This window comes from Bombus flavifrons, chromosome 8 (genome assembly GCF_040668555.2).
Source record: "Bombus flavifrons isolate JBK064 chromosome 8, iyBomFlav1_principal, whole genome shotgun sequence".
NCBI lineage: Eukaryota > Metazoa > Arthropoda > Insecta > Hymenoptera > Apidae > Bombus > Bombus flavifrons.
The window spans coordinates 15,228,725-15,247,081 of NC_138449.1; the positions used below are offsets into that span (position 1 = coordinate 15,228,725).

General features: G+C 41.5%; 1 pseudogene; it reads right to left on the reverse strand.

The window, feature by feature from the left end:
- Positions 1 to 18,357, reverse strand: part of LOC138182656 (titin-like) — a 37,055-nt pseudogene that overhangs the window by 523 nt on the left and 18,175 nt on the right.

The window sequence follows — 18,357 nt, forward strand, 5'->3', positions numbered from 1 at the left end:
AAGAGTGTAGTGACATTCCACGCTTGGAGAGTTTCTAATCTCTATGCATCCTTGGATGAGATACCACACGGTGTAATGTGATTTGTGTAACGTTATAGAAGAAACATCTCGCGTTTAATATTCACAGTCAAATGACATTTCATGTAAAGCAGGTATAAAAGAAAAAAATTTGTGTTTTTAAAAGGTTCAAATATTCTACATTTATCATTACGAATCCTTCTACATTCGCGTACGAAATGTCTCATAACGCAATGTCGTTGATGCAATTCTATAAACAAGATATCTCGCAAACTTATCGACGTACGTATGATATTTTTTAAACATCACGTATCACAATGAAACGACACGTGATCCATCTAGAGTTGTACGTACATTTGACAGATGCATTTCAGTTTCAGTGGAACGGCTCTGAGTGTTCGATGCTCTCGCTCGAGTTACAAATGATCTTTTCTATATTTTTTTACCGGCATGGTGAAGGAAATAGTGTAAAGAAAACGACACTTCCGTACTGGTTTTATCTAAATTTGTCTCGTCGAGTTAGCGCTAATTGCAAACATGGTGATTAAAGTGTTTCAGTATCGAGCTGTTATGATAGTTTCGTGGTCGCAGCAGGATTCCAGAAACCTGTTAAATACGCGTCAAAGATAGGGGAGTTGTCTGTATGCTAGAAATAAACGCGTGTTATTGTTTGAGAAACGAAACCGGAGATAGCAGGCTGCGAGCGAATGCTTTTTGAAATTCATGGCAGCCATGAACAAGCAGACATGTGTGAACGAGAATACGTGAATGGGGCGCGCAGGAATGAATGATTCGAATTAATAAACGAGAATAAGAGAAAAGAAAGGTATTGTGGAGAAATAAAAGGAGAAAAATCGACTTGCAATGACAAATGCGTGAAATAGTAGATGCGTTTCGATCGAGTTTCCAGTCTGCATTCAGTTTATTTTTGCCTACGCGCATTTTGAGTTAACGAAACGCGCATTCAGTTTCGCGTGTTACCTTCCCCAGATTATGAAAGCATTTCTTTATTTCGGTATCATTCGCGATTCTTCTATATCCTTTTCTATATCAAAAACGTAAGAATAACGGTACACGATCGTTCGATAACAGCCACGCAACTGCATCTTTTGATAAGGAATAGTCACAGTAGTAGGGACGTCGAATGCAAACTACAATTTACTAGATTAGCGCACAGTGTCATGCACGAAGACTCCGCAGAAATTCTATTCCAGTTCGTTGCATCACACGTGCGCCGGATTACACAGTTCCAACACAAAATTATCCCACGCCTCGAACCACGAACGTCATATATCGATGTCGATATAGATTGTATACTATAATTGAATCATGCTGAAACAACATATCTATATATATATAACTCATGTAACGAATACAATACATTATCTTCGTCTATCATCGTGTAAATTCTAATGAAATAAAAACAACTAAAATCTACGTATAAGTTCAAGTATGCGGTAGAAACCAACGCTGTAAGAACGATGCTATCATCATATAAATTGCCGAAAAATCACGTAAATTTGAATCAAACAAGAACAACTAAAACGATAGTGTAAAATTTAATTAATAAAACCACCTGTATCACCATATAAATTCTCTAAACACGGTAAGACGTAAAAAAATCAATAAACCGCACAGATTTATAGGAGAGCAGAACTGTCCTTCAGCGAAGCCGGGCACGTTTGATATCGCAGAATCCCAATTCGATCGTACCTTTATCTCCTCGGGTGTGCACATGCTTCTTAATTTAGGTCACTGTTCATCGTTCCTATTTTTCACAGCACGTCACGCACAATCCACCCGCGGACGGACAAGCCGACGGTAGAAGGAGCAAATCGGGCACGTGTCGTCGCGACATCGGGTATGCGGTTCGAATTTTCGATTAGCCGGGAAACTGGACACGGTTCTTGGCCACCGTCGATGGTACGCGCATAATCGCGCGAATTGCTATGCTTGCGAAACGTGTTTACGAGCGATGTACGCTTATCGGTCGGTCTCTTGAAGAAACGATAATAATACACGGAGAAACGAGACGGATAGTGAACACACACAGAGACACGTCGACGATTATAGAATAGATGTGTGAAGAAACAAGCGTCTCGACGCTCTGGACCAGACTGGCGTCCTCGCTTCTTCGGGGATCGATGCGCATACCCTGAGACTCGAGTGGGGAGAGACTCTGTTGCCCCGTATTTCAACGACCTACCCTCGCAGCCACGTTTCGGCGCACTTGCGTAGGGTGAATCGTGCCTTCTACGTGCCGTTGTGCCGCACTAGGCGTGGTGGGGACGATGACACTACCCCGAGGCTCCCATTCAAGGGACGATGACGTTCTGGTCGCACTATCGCTTTGTCTGAAGAGTCTTTTTTTTTTCATGAGTAATGCAGGAGTAGAGTCATGGTTGCCCGGTTTCACGGTACTAAGGGGCAGACATCGACTTTGTCGGTGGCGGGAAGATGCTTTTTTATGATTTTAGATGGATGAGATGATTGCTTGGTTATTGATCTTGTGTTTAGCGAGAGTAGATACCAGCTTCGGTATTGACTTTTGTATCTAACGGATACCTATAAATACTCGGATGGGTACAGTAATAGAAATAATTAATAGATTTTTTTTTTTGTAGCTAAAGTGCGGTCAGAATAATTATTAATCATTCGAAGGAAAACAGAATAATAAGCGAAAGGAAGGATAACAGAAAAAAATTATGAAGCGTAATGTCGATGGGTGAAGATAGGTTGACAAATTTTAGCAGATACAACATTTTCGGCTTATCTAGACCCAACAGATAGTTTGTCTTGTTCGACAGTGTGTACAAATGTTACCGTGTTTCGCTGATAAATATTATGTCATCGATATATGACGTGATAACGTTAATAGCCACTGCCAGCATAAATTGTCAAGCCTTTAAAGTAATAATATACGAAAGCAAACTGAGGATTCTACCGTTTAGTTTGCTAACGTTCAAACGAAGAAAAAAACCATAAAGACGTTCGAAGACGTCCAAACATTTGCTCGGCTGTTTTCTTTTTTTTTTTTACATTCGTATTCGTCTAACAGCCTAATCCAACATTACGATAAGTACAGCTAGCATTATCACATTTACCTTGCCAGTTGATTCCTCGTGGTTACTTGCGTTGCCGGCAAAATTCATTAGCCGATGCCCACCGATGAGTCACAGAGATAAAAACAGTTTACTCTGTGAATCGTTCGAAAGACAATAGAATCCCCAGTTTAGAAATGGCAACAAAGGCTATAGAAAATTTCGGTGGTGTTATCTGACAGTTTCAGCCAATTACGATTCCAAATTCGATGACTCGGACGCTAAATATAGATTTACAGAAACTTTCCACTTTCAGTTACTCTCTTTCTTTCTCTTGTAATCTCTTCACGCTCCAATTTTTCATTTTCACGATAACGCTGTATCTCGTGTTTCCTCTCCTTTCAGATAAAATCCAAAGTATCATAAAATTCAAAAGAGTCGGGGCATGTGCCGATCACGCGTGAACCGACCAATCGACCAATAAACTAACTAACCAGCTGTGCAAATTTCGTAAATAAAGAGACGTTCGCGCGTACCTTGATGTGTTTGACGGCCTCTTCAGGTGGCAGGTTGGCGACGCTGTCCATCTGCGTGTCCACCCAGGCCTTAACAGCGGCGCTCGAGTCTTTGTACTGCTGCCACAATCTGCACGCGTGCTGATACTTGGTGCAAAGGGCATCTAATTCGGCCCTGGTGTCCTCCCAGGCTTGTACGGCCTCATTTACCGCTGCTTCGACCTTCTCGCGGACCTCTGCAGCGCAACCCTCCCGCAGAGGTTCGGCAGCCTCTCGCAATTCGCCAATGAGAACTTCTCGCGCGCCCAAATCACCGCTCAGACCCTGCAATAAGATAAAATATTTCCGTTCGTACACAACCCACACATACACAAGTTTTTGCGTCTCGTCTCTCTTCCTCTCCTGTGCTCTTCCCGACGTGAATTCGGATATTGTCGGAGGGACTTGCAAAAAGTCGACGAAAGATTTAGTGGAATTCTTTGATAAGAAGTTCAGTGTAATTAGAACAGTTCATGAAATTTTAGCATTGCTTAGTTCGATGCTTTTTACTTAGAGGAAGTATGTGCATTTGTGTATGTAATTATTTTAAACAAATGCAATAATATAATAATGTTCGAATATATAAAAATTGGAAATATTTTAGTTCCCTAATGGATAAAATCTATCTTCTACAGGAGATCAATTACCAAGGATTATAGGACCCCTGTGTCCTTTTTTATCGCGCGATACACAATACGATTAAACGTATTTGGTCGAGTTCCTTTAATCGGTTTGTTTATCCTCGTTTCGTTATACGGATCAAAGAAGCGAACTGGCGCAGAAAGGCTTCTTTTATCGGACCTCTGGGGTTCAATGAAACTTTAATTGATTTTGTACGAACGATTAACTGTCTCTTCGTTGACTCTTACTCGCTACTTCTTCTTACGATAACCTTTATTTTCTATTGGCATATGTTAATATATCACGATGTAGCCAAGGATAACCGCGTTCGGCTAGTGATTTCATCGTATACGGGTTCTCCATATAAGATAAACATTCTAAGCAGGGAAAATACACTTTGCACGCGTTTCATGCATATTACTAATGATTAAAATTATCTTTGACGTACGTTCCGCGATATTTTACATCGATACGAGAAGGTTCGGTTTTATTCCTTTCCACCGCGTGGAATCGTCAAGTCATTATATAACCTCGAGCACAGGAAGAATAGATACAGGAAGAGACTTTGCATATTGTTCCATTGTTTCTTGAGACGATTAATCGAACGATGAATGTATTGCTCTATGATCTCTTGGTTAATTGCGGCCGTCGTAGCTATTAACTCGAAAGGCCTTTCAAACACGTTTCCTAATTCTCTTTGTCCACATAAAGTTATCTCTATTAGCATATTTTAGTCTCTTGGATATTTACAAAGAGATATTTGCAAAGAAAATAGTTGGGATTATCTAATTTACTGCATTAGAAATATTTTACCCTCTTTAACTAATATGTCCTATTTACCATTTTAAAACTGAAGAAGATCGAAGTTTTATCATTATCTTTCCATCGTCCGTGTTCTTTAAAATTCAATTTCAAATATTTAATCGTTACTTCCTAACGACCTATATGATATAACAATACTTAAAAGGTAGAAAACACGAAGACATTTTAATATTCCAATATAATACCTTGAAAAATGGAATAATGTTAGATTTTACATCTAAACTAAGGAAGGTAAGTTGTATAGGCTCAAGTCGGCTCGACAGAAGTTTCAACTCGTTAGAAAATTCTGGTTGCCCGAGTGCTCGTATTTCTCGAACGCAAAGAATACTATTAGGAGCGCGGGATATTCGCACGATCGTGGGATATCATTGGAATCGCTATAACATTCGAATACATAACAATGTGTATATCGCCGTTGCTGCTCGAAGAATGCACGTGCCAGTTTCCTTTAAATATGCACTATAAATAATTTTGAGTCACGAGACTACGAGCACGTTTCGAAGCCTGTGTGGCTCGAATTCGGTCAGAACGTGGTTGGACTAATTTTGTGTCGTGTACTCGAGTTCGTTCACCTGGCTGACGGTTTTCCGGCGAAACCTTTTGGCGGAAATCGAATAGCCGCCAGTACATTTCTAGCGAAACCTCGTTTTACACCAGGCAACTTTTTCTTCGAATTCGTTCAGCAAATTCTATAATTTTCTTCGCTTCATGTTCAACGAGGAATTTATTTTAAACTGATACTTAAGCGAAGTAAAATTACCGTAAGTTTTATTTAGCTGAGAATCTATGAGTTTCGTGAACAAATCGCATGAAACTGTAATGAAGGGAAATTTGTTCCAATTTAACGCTCGTAAAAAGTTTCACTTTAGAATGTTTTGTCCTGGAATAATTTTAAGTCGTATGTTTCTACTTGGGAACTGGTATATGCCTATTTTTTTTAATTGAAAAATGAAATGGAATTTCGTGACAGGAAAATAGCATCCCGAAACTCGTGTAACGTGCGATTAATTCGGATAATAGTGACTCGCTTCGTGTCTATTTCAAGCCGTCAAGTGCCACGGTGGCAGCCGATGGTGCACTTGTCGATTTTAACGAAGCTGATCGGTCGATTTTTCGCGAGCCGGAAGTTACTAAAATGCACCGGTCTGCTCTTGTGGGCGCGGTATTGCGATAACTAACGGAACAGGAAGTTGCGACTGGCCTGGAGCTTCCGCTTTATATGATATAGCCGACAAGAATAAAATTCCTCGAGTGTTTTATGACGTTATCAGCCGAGCGTCAAAAATAAAAGCGATTGAAGGAACATTGCATAACGAAAACGTAGTCGTGTTGAAACGCGAAGAAAACAATTTTTTATTAAAAATATTTGAAAGAAATATGAATTTTAAGCGGAGAAGATTTTTCGCGTGTCGTTTAATTGAATAAAGGTTCATTACGACACCACAGTATCGTTCATTTGTAAAACTCCTTTCTCATACGTGAATATATTAATAATAATTATCTGTTCTTGTAGCACAAGCATCTCGATATTAATCTCTGTATAAATAATTAACAAACAAACCGAGCTATTGCAAAAATATTCGCTTCCCCAATTAAAAAACTAATGAAAAAGGAAGAGAATCTTATCTAAAATGACTCATCTATAGCAAACAGAGCCATATGTGTACCGCACGCGGAATAACAAACAGGAGGTCAAAAATGTGCGGCTGGGTGCGGTCGCTTGTTGTCGTTGTGTCCGAATTTTGTAAATTCGTGGCAAAGATTTTGGAAGACAAACCTAATCGGAAACAATCGTTACCGTACTGAGATCGTAAACATCGATTCCTTTACAAGCTAGGTAAATCCGTGCTTTTCCACATGGCATAGTTTACATACCGTATCACTGCGTCATACATCCTGGCCACCGTGCTCGTCTGTGTCATCCCTCGTATATAATTATATCAATGTGGATCAGCGAGCGTCTGCTGCATGCTCGTTTCCTTCATTTTTACTTCGACGTGCATCGCGCTTATTATGATTCACATCATCTTTATTACTTATAGCATTGCCACGGGAGAATTTTATTCTTACGTTGTTTTGGAGTATTACTGCACTTTCTTCTTTGATATTTGAATATTTGATAAGTGGAAGTTATAATTTACATTTCGAGTAAATATTTTAGGCTCGATCGATTATAATGTTCAAGTATAAAGAAGGAGCAGTAAAGAATCATTGTATCTTTCTATTAAATACCTTTTCCCTCTTCATTGTTTTTCAATAAAATTTCCAATTAGACTATTGTAATTCACAATTCTAGCGTAAGAAAAATAATAAAAAAGATTTTAATTGAATTTTGTAAACATTTCTCTCTTTTCGTTTGTCCTTCTTTATTCCTTGAATTGATTTTCTTTTATTCTTTGTAATTCAAATAATGTCACGTGGAATCGAAGAATTTCAGGCCGCGTCGCCGTCGCACATGAAAAATGTAAATGAGGGATTTTACTCGCGATGACTCGATATCTGTTGTTCGTCAAGGACAATTCATTTGGCCCGACCTGTTGCCGATTACCATTTAATCGTTAACGGACTTCTATCTGCGACTAATTGTTTCTAATTATTCAGACACGGAACATATGTATTACACTGTTTGTTTCAACTAAAAACGACTTTCGAGCACAGCTGTTAATTATGTTCCTTCTATAACGAGTCATCCCCGTTTTTTGCATATTTGTATTTACATTCTTCGACCTGGTTCGGTTTGTTTGTACAGAGGATTACAACACACGGGACACCACGAAGTGACAAAACATTACGAGTTCGCTGCTATCGTTCCACCGTTACTTCATCCCTTATATCCAAAAATATCAAATGCCGAAAAAAAAAAAATAAATAATAAAGAACTAACAACATATAAATAAAAAGTACCCGTGTGTCCTAAAACTATAGTCAAACTCTACATTGCATATTCTAACGTAATAGTGAAACGAAGTTGAAGAAGAATTCGATACGTCCTGGAGTTTCAATTGTTCGGATACTTTGCATTTTTATAAATATTCAATGCTTACTTCCGTTCAATCAACTCGACGTGTCCAGGGCACAAGTATGCTCGACGGTTTCTTACGATCATTTGCGTCGATCGTTTCACCAATTTTTCACATGATTCGCGTTGCCACATTTTTAATATTTCTTACGTTTCATTTTGCGAACATTAACGAAATTGTGACGTTCGATGTTTGAGGACCTCCATAATGAGGAAGATTGTTTAATAAGAAAGAAGAAACGCACTCGCGTGTCACTTATGTCGTCAGTCACTGTACGAAGGAACGAGAACGTTCAAATACGCGCGCTCGACACGACCGCGACCACGGAACTCGTGTCACTAATACACGACCTCCGATAACACCGATCCCAGACTTGTTACGCGCCTGCGCGCTCTGTGAATCGCGCCGCTTTCCTCGCACGTGGCGAAGGTTATCGCAGAGGAAAGTGCGTCTTCCGGTGAGAGCATCGATCGAAATGCTTCCGTACGTCATTTCATTTTAATTTCTAGAAACGCGTGTTTTTAATTTTCAGTCTGTATTAATTTGGAAGATTTGAAAAATGGAATATTCGAAGTTCGATGTACAGCGAGAGCGTCGATCGATCGATAATCTGCGTTGGGTAAGTGGATTTTAATTTTTGCGAATTCTCGCCTTACTTTTAAAAGTTTTACGTTTGAAATATTTGAAAGTCGATTGTCTGAATATTTGAATATTCGAAGATTGACTATCTATGTAGCAAATATATTTTAAGTAACTTATATTTTAAGTAATCTTTTATTTTCTTATTTTTGGAAATATCATATAGTTACCGGCGAAAAGTCGATTACATAGGTATATATTTTGCGATGAACAAAGTTTCCAATTTTAGGTTTCCAGCCTTTATGCGAAACTTATTTTGGAATATTCATAGAAATGCTTTCTATACGGTAGAGTTACATACTAGTTTCTTCAATTGCGAACGATTGGAGGTGTCGAGGGCGCGCGAAAGCAGGCCGGTCGATACCATTCGGTTAGTTATTCAAACTTCTGCAAGTTTTAACGCATTCCGAGGCGCGAGAGACTTTCAAGGAATGTTCGAGCATACGAGCACCGGGGGCGTGTTATTGTAAATCTTGGATGCCTCGAAACGTTACATCGGGGGCCGTGAATCGACTCACGGTTTCGATTAGGATTCTTCCTTGATTAACGACAATTAGCTCGCGTGACGTAAGTAGCCAACCAAGAACAACGTACTTACACAACGTACGATTACCTTTGCACGATCGACATAGAAGTTCAAACTTACCTCTAGCCTTTCGGTAGCTTTCAGTAGTCTTTCATAATCGACAGATCCTTGCACGGTTAACAATTCCATCATGTAGTCAGCCTCTTGAACCGATTGCTGTACCATCTCCAACTGTTTCTCAAATCTTCTCCATAAAGCGAGCCTGTTCTTCAACAACGTTAACAATCGCGAACATCTGGCTTCTAAGTCTGTATGAGTGTCTTGAAGGTTGGAAATGTCTCGTTCGACGCTGACTGGCGATACCGAGACTCTCATTACTGTAGGTAGAGTGTGTAATAATTGTCTAAGGCCCATGATATCCTGCCATAAAATCGCCAGTTCGTCGGCGACAGTTTGACATCGATCCACAGCAGCCGCGACTACTTCGCTTCCCTGTTGTTCGCTTCCCTCGCATTGATCCAATATAGACGATTGTCGTTGATGGGCTTTTCTAACGCGGCTAAGGCCACGCTGGATCGCCTGAAGCCTTTCTCTCAGCAACTGTGCTGCGTCTAACTCTTCGCTAATTTGACTCTCTATTCTGCGAGCCGAAGATAGTAGAACACCGACCTTCTCGCTCTCTGCCACGGGAAGCAAGCCTAGGCGACCTAGCTCGTCTTGGATCAAGCAGATCCTATCGAATAAGACTGTCAAACGTTCGATGTATAGATCTAGTTCTTCTTCTGTCTTTAGAACACCGTGAAAACCATCGACGGTTATTCGTAATTCGTTTAGTTCTCGCTCAAGGAGTTTTAGCTTCTCGTTAGACGAAATGTCTTCGGAGGAAATGTTTCGAGTTACTTGCTCTTGAATGTCGTTTATTTTCTGCGAGACGTCGCTCCAACGATCTTGAACCTCACGATGGAACTGCCTTTGCAACATCTCGTCTGATAAGGGAATTATTCTCAGGGCTTGCTCGAAGCTATTGTTAGCTTCTTCTCGAATGTTGTTGTGCACCTCATATTGCGCCTTCAATTCCTAATAAGACGGAAATATTCGACGTGTAAAGAATTTCGACGTTTGAACGTCGGTTGTAGGAATTTGTAACAATTTTTTTAACTTAATTCTTGAAATATATTAATCGTTCGAACGATTTTTCGTTACTTACCCAGAATTGGCGTATATGGCCTCCTGAAGGATCGCGGATACTGACCAATTCCTTCTCCACCGACGTCATCCAGTTCTCCAAACGGTTCATTAGTGCTTCCTGATTGCACCAACTTTCTCTAAACGCCAACAATTTCCTCAACGACGACTCTACGTTATCCTGAAGCTTCACGATAACGTCTAAGGCTTCGCCATAACGATCTTCGGGATCTTCGATGTTCACCAATTCTTGAAGATTGCGTGCCACGTTCAGAAGCTGAATAAGCCGAGCGTGGTGTGTCGCAACGTCCATTGCCAGAGACTAGAAAAATATCAAGTACGTATGTACTCGCCGTATCCTCTTCCCTCAGTGAAAATCAATACACGCTAAATATCCAATATCCGATACCATTACATAAAAAGCAGCTCAAATTAATTCATACAAGACTAAACCAAAATACGTGATATTATTTATATCTGTGATTCTTTAAGAAGAAAATATTAATTTACCTGATATAAGGAGATGTACTGGTCATAATCAGACGACGTCACAGTCTGGAGATCAGGAACTCGTTGATGAGCAACTTGGAGCCATCCTCTCTCCTCTTTCACCCCTTGTTCCAGAAGAATCCACCTAGACGCAGCCAGAGCCATTTGCTGAGCTCTAGATGCAGCCTGATCTAGCAACGATATAGCTCTGCTATGCAATTCTTCGTGAAGATCTGAATATTTAGTTCTGGTTTCTGGGTCCAAATTTCCTTCCAGCGACTCCAGAATTGCACGACAATGGTTTAGATTCACGAAGAACTTCCTGTGCTTCTGCATCTCCTCTTGTAAATGTTCCAAACTCATCACCGAGATAGGACTCTCTAATAGATTCTCCGCGATTTCGGTGATCTGAGCGAATTCTCGAAGAGTCTGCTCGTACTCTTCAGCTAAGGCTAATAATTGGAGGAGACGTTCACGTTCGATGCATATTCCATGCTCGATTATTTTGGTCATCTCGTGAGCCGCATAGGTCTCTTCTGGAATATGTTTTCCAGGATAATCGCGTAGTAATTCGTGTGAAGTGGTGAGCAATGTTGCGGTCTTCCACATGTGACACCGGTTCATATTTTCCAGTTTGTCCAGCTCTTGTAGCTTCCATTTTGTGGATGCTTCGAGCTCAATGATTTCGTTCAGCAGTTTTCGTTGTTCTTCGACTAATCTATTAAAATAAAAGAAAATAGAAGAACTTTAAACTTTGGATAAAAATTAGAAAGGATAAAGGGTACTATTGACATTGAATAAACATCTCACCTGTACATATTGTTCACTCCATTCACAAATTCATCCCACCTAGCGAGCTCACTCGTAAGTTGTTTCTCTCCATCATCGGTCGCGTCTTCGATCATCTTAACCTGAGTCATGAGAGCATTCAAACATTCCTGCAAGTTCTTCCTATCTTCCCCTGGATAACTGGTCTCCACTAATTTCCAAATATTATTAAGCTCCTGAATATTCTCTTCTACATTTTCCACTTCGTCCTTCAGTTCAACGTAAGTTTTATCATCGTGAGAGGGACCAGTAGGACACTCTTTGCTCAAGAAAATTCTGTATTCGATGGTCTCCAACCAAGTGGAAATCGTATCTACGATGACAACCAGAGTTTCTTCCACGGCGATCGCGTCTTTTTCTTGAGCAGCGTCCCTCAAGTGAGATAGTTCCTTCCTCACGTCTGCAGCTCGTTCCTCAGCTAGTTTCTCATTTGCCACTTTATCCAGATGAGCTATATGAAGAATGTTTCCTAGATGACTCGGTTGTTTAGCGTTTCGAAGGCTCTGCATTCGATCAGAGATCGCTTTGGTTGTTTGACTGCTCTGCGTGATCTGATGTTGAGGTTCGTATTCTGTTGTTTCAGCTAACAAGAAAGCTTTCGAACTCGCGCCCTTCTGTGGTATCGCGTGATGGGACAATTCCCACGAAGGTTGATCCCTTCCTGGTTTTTTCGAAGATTCACTGATGATATCCGCATAAGTTTTGATTCGTGGCCGGTCATCTTCCTGTAAAATTTCTATTGATTCTACAGGAGAAAATGGTTCTTCGGTCGTGTCCATTGGTTCAGGTGAAGGCATATGTGGTACAATTGACGCCTGTTGACCTTCCGCTTCGTCTTTGACTAACGTCCACACATCTGGCGCGTCTTTAATTGCTATTGGTTCAATCATTGTCAATGATGTGCTTTGTATAATTTCTTCGTCTACCTTTTCGTCCGGGACAATTTTAGTATCGTCTTCGTCAAAGCCTCTTTCGAAGAAACCAGGTTCACCAGAGGCAGACTTTTCTTTGCCCACGTTTTTCTTGGTAACATCGGAATAAGACAATCTTAGAGACACATCTCGCGATTCTACAGGTTGCCCAAATATGGATTCCAGATCCTTTTCAGTCGTTGCGGGCGTTTCGTTGGTCTTGTGTCTCCTCTTCCGTTTCTGCCTCCTTCCAACGCTGTCGTCTATCTTTCCTGCAGAGCTTAAATCCTCTGTAATAGTCGTATCTTGCGAACTATCAGTGAATTTACTCGCAGTATCGGTAGTAGTGTCGCTAGTTGGGAATTCTATGGTTGCCTGCAAACGGATTTTAAATTCAGCATCCGTAGTTTCGGTGTCTTCCTTCGAACGTGCTACCGATTCCTCAATTTCTGATTTCTCTATCTTTTCAGAGAGATTCTCTTCGTCCTTGAATTCCTCTTGAATAGTTTCTTTCATAACAGATTCTGGTTCTGTTACTTCCTCAATCTTCGTATCCAGGTATTCTTTATATTCTTGTACTTGTACATCAGGTGCTACTGGAATTTCTGTAAGTTTTAGAGGCATCTTTACCTCTGCATCTACCACGTCCATCGTGGCCTCTATCACATTGCCTTCTTCATCTTTAACCACCTCCTTTTCTTCTCGAGGTACTAGTAATACATCGTTTGTTTGCTGTGAAGCCGTCACCAACAACGGTTTCTCTTCTTCGACGCTCGTTTGCGCGCCATCTTCGCGAGTTTCGGGAATGATTTGTACACTTTCCTCAACTTGTGCCAACAATTCGCACGTCTTTATTTGTACTGAGGTGTCCAACGTCTTTATCTTCTCCGGCGTGACAGTCTGAGACTGTTCATCCATCGATTGTTTCTTCTCTTCTAAACTGGTCTGAGAAGACAGTTCGCAAACCTCGACTTTTTCAGGGGAAAATGTAACTGGACTGGTCTGTATCATGATATCTTGAGTTGGCTCGGCCAACATCGTCTGTGATTCGGTTTCTTGAGTGTCTGCCTGCCGCGGACTCTCTCCTGGGGTCGTTTGCGTTTCCATTATCTCGACAGAAGGATGTTCTATCAAATCCGCTTGGATATTGAAGTCCAACGTAACTATTTCTGGACTGGTTGGCTTGCTAGTTTGTGCTTCTGTTTCTATGGTCTTAGGTGCTTCAGGAGTCACAGTTTGAGTAGCTATTCCAGCTAAAATCTTCTCTTCAATTGGCGGTGGAGTGGTCTGCTGTTCGACAGCGACAACCATTTTTTCTGCTGTTTGTGTCTCCATCTCCATTGATGGCGCAGTTGGCGACGTTTGTGCCTCGATAGAAACTACATCCGTTGCTACGGTTTGAACCTGAATTTCTACAGTTTCGATTGGAACGGTGGCTTCTGTAGTATCTTCGATCGGACTAGTTTGAACAGCATACTCTTCCATTCTCTTCACAGGAGATTCTATCGTTTGAGTGCTCGTTTCTTCTATCTGAGGTGGCTCTTCGGTAACAGCCTGAGCGCCAAAATCTGAAGCGGGTAACGGAGACATTTGCATTTCAGAGTGTTGCGTAATCGATTTTTCAGGTTCCTTTTCTGGTGTAGTTTGCATGCTAAAGTCCAAAACAGACAACGGAGACGTTTGCATCTCTGCGTGAATTTCCGCCATTTTCGGTGTTTCAATCGTTTCCGAATCTTCGAGCGAAATTGAAGAAGTTTGCGCTTCTTCGTGAACTTTTAGGATTTCTGGTGTCTTGGTCTCCTCTAATAAATGCGGCGAGGTTTGAATATATATTTCTGATATCTCTTTTTGCTTTGGCGACGTAGCAACAGAAACGTTGGACGCTTGAGGAACAGTCTGTGTGTCTGCCTCGTTCGATGTGACAGCTGGAGCTTTGTCTTTACCTACGTCAACGTCTGCACGCTTCTTTTTCTTCTTTTTCTTCTTCGTAGCTTTCGCATATTCGCTCTCCATCGGCGCCAGATCATCCGTGAATTCTTCATCGTCAGAGCTAGTCTCTGGGAATTCCGTTTGCTCTTCGTCCTTGAAGCTTCGTATTCTCTGCTTCCTCTTCTTCTTCTTTTTCATCCTCATCGCACTCTCGTCATCCGGCGTTGTCGTCGATATCATCGTTCTGTCCGCCTCATAACCGTCTTCTCCTTCCGATGTTTCGTCTTTCGGCAACGTCTCTAGCTCCCTGGATTCCAACATCTTCGTAATATCAGGCTGTGGCGCTTCGCTGATATGTTTCGAAGAATCAGATAATGCGACGTCGATCTCTATAGACTCTGCAATATTGGATACCAAAGAAGCGCTTGATTTTGTCTCCATGGACGACAAAGGTGACTTCACCTCTTCTTCGATCTTCTCAACCAACGGTACAAGTTTTTCTTCTTCAGGTTCTATCGCAGGTTCAGTCTGGTACTCGTCTTCTTTCTCTGACGTAATCACATTATCAGAAGTTCCTTCCTTTTCCGAACAGATAACAGACTTGTCAGTATCCTCTTTCTCCGATGTAATAGTAAACTTATCCGAGGTAATCATTGTTCTTTCTGAGAGACCGACATACTTGTCCAAGCTGACAATCGTAGGCTCAGCAACCGGTGGAGAAGTTTGTACAATCTTGTCGTGAATAACTAATTTGCTCTCCTTGTCTGCGGGTAAACTGATGTTGACGTCTTCTTTCACTATACGATGAGGAGCTGCTTCCGGTTCAGCCTGACTCTTCACCTCCACCGTAGGCTGCATCTCTTCACCGTCCTTCTTCACAGCCAGAGATATCTCCACTTTATGGAAGATCGGTTTGTATTCCGGTTTCAGTGCTTCGTCCATGTAGTCGTCGACCGAGTAATCGATCTCCGGAATGAACGAGTTCTTCACTATCTGCTGTTTCACGTGTATAGGTAAAATTTCCGGTTCGTCGTGCCTCTCGCACACCGTCGATGGAATCGTCGAAACTGCCCCTTCGATCTGTGTAGGTTGCACTTCTGAAACGTCAACTATCTTTTGTAGTTCCGTTGATGCAAATTCTACCGACGATTCTGGTGCTCCTGCTGTCGCCGTTTCGATCGATGGCTTTTCCTCTAGTACATCTACGGTGCCTATAGTGTCATCGTGCTTTTCTACATCTACCGTGCGACCTTCTAGCTCGATACCGGGTGTTTCTCTGCTTACTGGTGCATCGACAGACTTACAGGTCGCTTTAGTGATGTCGTCCGATACGATCGACTCGATCGAAGACTTCGCTAACTCTTGCTGTATCTGTGTCTCGTGTATCTTGATCTCTCCGATTGGACTCTGCAATGCAGCAGATACTTCAGCATCGATGAACGCCTGGCTGGTTAACGGAAGCAACTTTTTATCTTTTACCTCGACCAGGAAGTGCTCCTGCTCGTACTTGTCCACTAGTTCAGGTTTCTTTTCAACAAATTCCAATTTTGAGCTCTTGTCATCAAGGTGAATTTGTGATAAAGATTCTTCGGGAGTTCGTGGAGATTGTTCCTTTCGAATATCCACTATCGAAGGTTCCATTTCACTCTCCAAAGTTTTCTCTGTTGGAATAGCTACGTCTACAACTTTCTCTTCCTTCTTCTCGGTCACTGGAACATCTTTTTTGATATCAATTAATGGCTTTTCTTCGAATGGTTCTGGTTCTATATATACCGTGCTGGGGTGCATGTCTTTGGCGAATGCTCCAAAGAACGGTCCTTGCATGGGTGTGTCATCGGTTACGATCTTTTCTACTTTCAAATCTTTCTCTTCTTTATCAGTGACTTCTTCAACCAAAACGCGTTCTGGTGTCTTCTCTTCGCCTGTAGCTCCATCGCTTCGAAACTGTCTCTGTTCCTCTTGTTTAACAACGTTGATGCTAATATGCGGAATATTCTTCTCATCGATCTCCACTTCTTCGGGCTCTTCTATGATCTCCTCGGTAGTAGTCTCTTTACCGTCCACAATCGTAACTTTCCTGATAATCCTCCTAGTCTTTCGAATCACTCTTCTAGTAACTTGCTGTACCACAGCGTGCACGCTCGACGTTTGCGCCCGATATTCTCCACTTTCCATCAACAGTCCCTCCTCGAAAGGTTGTGGACTGATGTCTCGAACGTGACCTTGGGTCACCATGTGCGTATACTGCGGCGCCAATTCGTATTCCTCCACCTTTACATCTTTATGAGGGGTGCCAGTAGTTACTTTTCCGCCATGGATTTGTTTCGTCGTGGTTTCTATCGTACCATCTGGCTTCGTAGTAGTCACCGTGACCTGTTGATCCTTCATGGTGGCCTCTGAGAAAGCTTGCACCACGGATGGCGCGTCTCCAATCGCCGTGGACATGGATGACAAGTGTTGTTGAGTGGTTTGTCTACTAGTCATCGTGGTTCGTCTCAATTTTCTTACTATTATCCTCTTCGAACCATCTTCGTCTACTACCACTTCGGTGGTCACGTCATCTGGTTCGACCAGGACAGTTTCGAATGATTGTGGAGCAGCGTGAACGATATTTAACTCACTGGTGGTATTGTCAGTGTTCGTGGGATCTTGATATTTCATATCAACAACGATGTCCTCTGCTGTCGCTTCGGCATGTTCCTGATCGGTTTCCTGAGCGGAAGCGGAAGGTACGTTCTTCGTGGCTATCTCGATCACATCGTGATCACCTTCTGTGGTTTTTAGAATCTTTATCGTTTCTTGGGTTTGAATGTTTTCGATGTTTGGGTGTGCTATGTCCATGGTTTGCGTGGTCAAAGAGTGACATTCTGTTGAAACTGGCATTTTATTTGTCGACGTTTGTTTGGTCAGTTGTTGTGGTTTCTCGACTATGTTCGCTAACAGACTTTGTCCTGTTTGCAGAGAAACATCGGCTAAAGATGGCATACTAGTTTCCAGGGACGAATGAATGGAGGGTGCCTGATCGAGGGTGGCATCATCTCGGTCTGACGTTTCGTCCGCTTGCGCCTCTTCATCGCAAACCTCCTGGAAAATTTAAGAAACGATTCTGGTTCAAGATACCTGTGTGATCATCCTGCATGCTGGTTCTTCGACTGCTGCAATGTTTTTCTAAATAATCTTTCATCGTAAATTTTATCTATTTTTTCTCGTATAATGATAGAACTGTCTTTCAACCCTTAACTATGTTATGAACATTATTCTGCTAGATATTTGAAAAATGTTTAATTATGTAGTGTAACGTACAATTTCATATTTAAACGTTTTATTAGGAGCCACAGTAAAAAATTAATATATTTCTAATTGTGTTATCTAGCAGTATTATATTTTTAATCGCACTCTAGCAATTAAGTGTTAAATATACGTTGATCATTGTATGTATGTAGTTTATTTTTATGGATGATGTGACTGAAGCTCTGACAATAAAGCTATTAAATTTTGCTACTTTGCTACTGCATATCTTGACATTTAGATTTCAAGTTTCAACCAGATATAATGGCAGATTTTATTGCGTCGCATTGTCCAAAAAGCCTATTGCACAACAGGACTGAAAGCAATGGCGTAAGTAACAGTGGATTCCACTGGGTCGTGGTAGCAAAATTTAACGCGTCTGTGTTAATGATGGCACTACGTTAATCACTGGCTTTTTACGCGAAAGACCACATTGATTATCCGATGATTGGGTCTTCGATTATCTCGATTTCAGTATAGCTGCAC